Consider the following 6000-nt stretch of genomic DNA (forward strand, 5'->3'; position numbering starts at 1 on the left):
GCAAATCAGGGACCTCTGAATTGTGTGGCATATTCCTTGGTACCACATATCAAGCTTCTTATGAAAATATTTGTGTTAACATCCACACCAAGTTTTGTGTTGAATAAGGAATAGTGCGCAGCAGGCGAGCAACTACCATGAAAATGACTTGGGCCAACAGAGCTAGATAGTGAACTTTTGGAACTAGTTAGACCCCTGAGATGATAATGTCTACCATATAGTCCAAAATATTAAACTGTGAGAGGGAGACGATAATCAATCAGTGGGAGCCCTGGCACCACCGTGCTGCCGAGATCCTCTTTCCAGCGATCAAGCTCCATTGACTCGGTATCATTTCTACTTTCCCCTCCACAAGCTCATCCCTGCACTCATGTCATCAGTTGCTTATCGGCTTTTCATGCATGCAGTCTCCGTTTCCGTTCAACTTCAAGCACCATGGGTCGTCATGCCAGTCTGTTCTTCCTCCCGCTTGCAACTGCAGCACCCGTGCTCTCCATGGTAAAAGGCTTTGGCTATCCGACAGCCAACCTCGCGACACTTTGGATCAACAATGATGCCTCCCTCCTGCACAACTTCCACTATGACGGAGGTTTGTCATGCGTCCCATTCTCCTCTGTTCACAAAGTACATACTATAGCCAGTCCTTTGCCATAGGGTTCTTCTGTGCCCCACCTTATGACATGTTTTACTTTATCGAAAAAGGCTTTCGCCCCGCTTTATAAGTAAAGCAACCACCAAGCACAAAGTATCAAGATAACAACAGAACACACCACACACGAACACAACGCCACCGCAGGCTAGGTCCAACACACACACACAAACAGACAGACCCAAGTTCATCTGTGGGCACAGCACAACAAGCCCAACACAGGGGCGTGGTGCAGTGGAGATCGGCGCCCGATGCGCGGTGATGGACTCGCGCAAGTGGAGGTAGTTGTCTGGCGTCAAGGTGGCGTCGATGGCGGCGTGGCCTGACAAGGTAGAAGCCTCAATATCTGTTCTGAAGACGGACCTGTGGAAGATGGCAGCGACGACACATGTGAGTGCGTCAGACCAGTTTATGCCCCAGACCAGGTATGTGGCTCGGCTGGGGCTTCTGGCTTTTGATGATAGGCTTAGGTGAGTAGACCGGGTATTTGGCCCAGGTAGCACCCCTTCATCATATGGATAGGAGTAGTGGCATATGTTGCCAAGATGGCGAATTCAGAAATTTTGTTGTAATACTTTGTAAGGTCCTCGTGAATAATCAATAAAATGGCCATATGCATCTCCCAGATGCAGAGGCCGGGGGTCATCCTCCTTTTCTAAAAAAAAAAATCTATGGGCACAGCACAACAAGCCCAACACAGGGGCACTACGATAAAACACATAGAAGGCGGTGGCGGTGGCAAGATGACGACGATCTAATCTGGTTCCGGTGGTGGAGGGGGAAGCAGTGGAGCCATCTGGAGAGCCATTGCGCGAAGCTGGGTGTTGATGGAGGTGATGGCGTCTCTCTCACTGGGACGGCTAAGGGGCCGCCAAAGCTGCAAGTAACCAGACCATTTGAACAAAGCGTCAGTAGCACGACGAAGAGGAATATGCTGAATCACAAGTTTATTCGTAACAGTTCACAGCGTCCAGGCAAGCACCCCAATGGCCAGCTACCTAATGTGGCGCAACGCGGGTGGAATCGCCTGGAGTTCGATGAAGAGAGCGGGGAAGTTGTTGTGGTCCCAGCTTCCACCCACTACCTCGCGGAAACAGCTCCATATGAATTGTGCGGACACGCAGGTCAGGCCTGCAAAGCGGACAACGACCATCACCAGGGCCATTGCGCTTCAGGACTTCCACGCCGGACGGGAGGCGACCGCGAATCCATTGCCACAAGAAGATCCTAATTTTCAGAGGGAGGCGAATCTCCCAGATGGAGGTGAGCGCCTCATGGCCAAGCGAGGGGGCGATGGTCTGGTAGAGAGATTTAGTGGGGAATTGCCCAGACGGCACTAGGCGCCATCTGGATTGGTCATCTTCAGTCGTGAGATCAGGCTCATGCAATACAATGCAGTCGAGCAGCTCCTGCCAGTCCGCGTTTTCAGCCGGGCCGAAAGGTTTCCGGAACGCGAGTTGCCCCAAGTCAATAAAGGATGTCGCGACAGAAATCCGCGGGGCAGCCACGATGAGAACAGGTTGGGAAAGCGAGCCATGAGGGGCGAGTCTCCAGTCCATCTATCGAACCAGAACAGCGTGGCGGTGCCGGACCCTACCTCAATCGAGGTACCAATCCGAAGGACTGGAAGGAGCTGGATGATGGATTGCTAGAACTGGAAGCCCCCAGACCGCTACCAGAAAGCGAGAGGTTGGCCGCGAAGGTATTTCCGCTGAATGATGCGAAGCCACAGGCCACTATATCTGATTGGAAGGCTACGATCAGGTGGTGCACGAAGTGGACCTAGAAGCTCCCGATGAGATTCGACGTGGACAGGGTGGGGCTTGCCGGCACTGACGGGCCCACCCACTATGGAGGCCGAGTTGTTGAACATGGCCGCCACTGCCGTGGCCATTGACAACCGCCCCTCATGCTTCTGCTATCCGAGAGGCAACGGCATGGTTGGTGTCCCGTTGCCGGAAAACAACAAAGGCACTGCCATCGAGGTACATTAATTTTTCGGATCAACCTCATAATAAGTCAATCAATCAACATAACTCAAGCAACAAACTACTCCTTCTGAGATCCTAAATTAATTGACGCAACTTTAGTACAACGTGTGCTTTAGTACAACGTACACTAAAGCTGCGTCAATAGATTTGTACCGGAGGATTCAAGTCGGCAAAGGCAGGACTATAATCGAGGGTGAGAGGGTAGCACTGCTGGGTTATGGGTCCGCGGTGCAGTACTGCGTGGTGGTGGTGGCCATGGTGGAGCAGCATGGCCACGACCAGAGGGTCACCGTCGCAGATGCCAGGTTTCGGCAAGCTGTTGGACCACGGCAAGCCGTTAGACCACGCTCTCTCATCAGGAGCCTCGCCAAGTCCCACAAGGTGATCATCACCGTTGAGGAAGAGTCCATCGGCGGGGTTGGCTCTCACGTGGCTCAGTCCCTCTTAATACAAACCAAACCAGACAAGTTCAAAATGGGTAGCAACCTGTCATCCTAGCACGAAGTTCACCATGGAATAGATATAAAATCATGCATGTCATACAATAACATAACAAAGATCACCGGTCAAGTTGCTAGTGAGGCAAAATCTAGAGCTACAACAAAAAAGAGGTGGGATTTCACAAACAAAGGTCTAACCAAGATGTGCCATCCGATGTTAGTCAATCACTGGATATAGTCCTCCATACATAAACATACCCAAGGCACCTCGCTCGTCAGTAACGTGCCTACGGATCCTCCCAAATCCCCCCTCGCCCCAATCCTTTCCCCACGAGTTCTTGAAGCGCCAATACTTAACGCCATCAGGATCCATACCATAACCGACAATCAGGACAGCATGCCATGTAGTTGCGCTACTATCAGGTACAGCTTCACACTCCATGATGCCTCCTTTGTAGTTAAATAGATGAGTGAATTCCAGTTTTTACCCCTAAGTTTAACATTTTTGACGCTAATTACCCTATTTAAGAGAATTTCATCCGGTATACCCCATTTAACAAAAGTGTTGCCACAAATTACCCTCTTCTATTTTTTATGAGTGTTCTGATCTATGGGCCCCGATTATCAGGTCCACGTGGCGTGCCACGTCGTCGGGTTTTTTCCTTGGCGACTTTTCTACAGACTAAACCGATTCGCCAGCTTCTGCCGACCGGACCGGGCCGATGGCAAGCACATGCAGACGCATGTCCTCACCGATTTACAGGTCGCTTGAGTCTGATGCACCACGATCCCATCCAATCCTGCCACGCATATCTCGCTGGAGTCTGTTGCGCCACGCATGGATCACTAGAGGAGAGGGTAAACCTTGGACTTTGCCCATGGATCTCCGGAGCATCATCAAACCAACCATCACAGAATCACCGGAGGAGTTAACTGCACCCTACATCAAGCGAGAACTATTCACACATACAGTAGGCCAACGATGTATGCACAGGGAGTCTAGTTCCATGGAGAAACAATTCAGAGGAAGAAAGAAATACCTGAACTTGCTGACAGTGACTGGCGGGGCGGGATAACGCGCCAGCATGGGACTACACGCTCGAGGCACGGCAGCCGCACGCCGTTGTCGTCGCCGCCCTTCAACACCCTCCGCCACCGTCGCGGCCCTTCAGCACCGCCGCCACCGTCGCAGCCCTTAGGCCCCCGCCGTCTCCGTTGCCGCCATTCAGCACCCGCAGTTGCCGTCGATGTCATTCAGCACCTGCAGCTGCCATCATTTCCCTTCAGCACACGCCGTCGCTGTCGCCGTCGTAAGCGAATCCCTAACCCTAGGCGCGAGCGAGAGCGGTGCGTGCGGTAAGAAGCCGGGCGACCGGTGCGTGCGCTAGGCTAGACGCGAACGCGGTGCGGCCCGGGTCGAGCGTCGATCGCCACGACTGACGATGCGTGCGGTTCAGCGATCCGGTCGGGCTCAGTGGCGCGGACTGGTTTCACATGAGGAAAAAAACCCAGAAAAACCGACGACGTGGCATGGCACGTGGACTTTGAAATCGGGACCCATGAATCAGAATGCTCATAAAAAATAGAAGTGGGTAAACCCTGGCAACACTTTTGTTAAATGGGGTATGCCGGATGAAATTCTCTTAAATGGGATAATTAGCGTCAAAAATGTCAAACTTAGAGGTAAAAACTGAAATTCACTCTAAATAGATCAGGCGTACCCTGTAGACAGACAACCACAGGCCGCTTCGCTACTGCTTCCTCGAGAGCATCCTCGGTCGAGTCGACGCACCAAAAGCCTAATATACGTGTTTCTGCTGCTACTGTCTTGTCCCTCTTCCAACCCGAAGCACTTCTCTTGGCCATGTATGGGTAGGATGATTCGCTCGAGAGTCCATTATCCCGTATGTACTTGAAAGCAAGTTGATAGTAGCCACCGTTGCAACCGTTGTTCTCTGTGTTGCAGTCGATAAGCTCTTGAACCGATAGGGAGATCGATTGCAAGGTCTGCAGATAGTGTGCTGCTTCAACCGATGCTGTTGTAGCCATGGCCCAACAACAGCCTGGAACAAATGAGCAAGTTAAGGTTGTGGTGTATGCTAGCTATGTCAACAACTGTATTGCGTAATTACTCTTAATTAAGCGACCCCTGCCCGCATAGCAGGAAATAAACTACTACCTCTGTAAAGTAATATAAGACCTTTTAGATCTCTACAGGGGGAGTAAGATCTACTAATCGAGCAAATTCAAACACATGCTAGTCAACAGCAGAGAAGATCCTTACCACAACCGTCTTGTTTCCTCACAACCGGAGAGACGGCGCCAGCTTCGACCCAGTCGATCTCTGATGGGCGGGTAGACTTCTCAGCATGCTCTCCTGTCTTGTTCATATGCCAAACTCCAAGACCAAGAGCAATGTGTACGGTGCACCATGCAGGGATCGCTATGACATGCATCTTGTGGTCCCTGGAAAAACGACGCAACTGCATACTTAATTATACAAACCTCGCTCATGAGCAATCTGATTAATAGAGGGACATGACGCACGTTTACATTGTGACAACCATGCATATATTCTAGGGTTTGTTCGCTGAGGAAACATGATGTATGTCTATGATGATGAAACTATAAGAGTCGGCCGCTGCGGGATTGACAGATTTACTATTATAAGAGTCTGCCGGCATATCATCTTAAAATTTACGAAGTCACCGTAGACACCTCGGCGTCGATGGGAACGTCTCCTTCCACTGAATGCGCATCGCCGGAAATCCTGAAACAAATCCAGGAATAAATGCAAGCACCAGGATCTGAACCCTAGTGGACTGGAGATACCACAGTCCCTCTAACCATCCAACCACAGGTTGGTTGGCTCCTTTTCATGTTTTTGGTGGGTATTTTCTAGAGAAAATTAATCAAGTAA

General features: G+C 50.9%; 1 pseudogene; it reads left to right on the forward strand.

The window, feature by feature from the left end:
* Positions 1 to 958: 958 nt before the first annotated feature.
* On the forward strand, positions 959 to 3138 carry LOC125532528 (annotated as a pseudogene).
* The last annotated feature ends 2862 nt before the right edge of the window (positions 3139 to 6000 follow it).

The sequence above is a fragment of the Triticum urartu genome, chromosome 1 (assembly GCF_003073215.2).
Source record: "Triticum urartu cultivar G1812 chromosome 1, Tu2.1, whole genome shotgun sequence".
Lineage (NCBI taxonomy): Eukaryota > Viridiplantae > Streptophyta > Magnoliopsida > Poales > Poaceae > Triticum > Triticum urartu.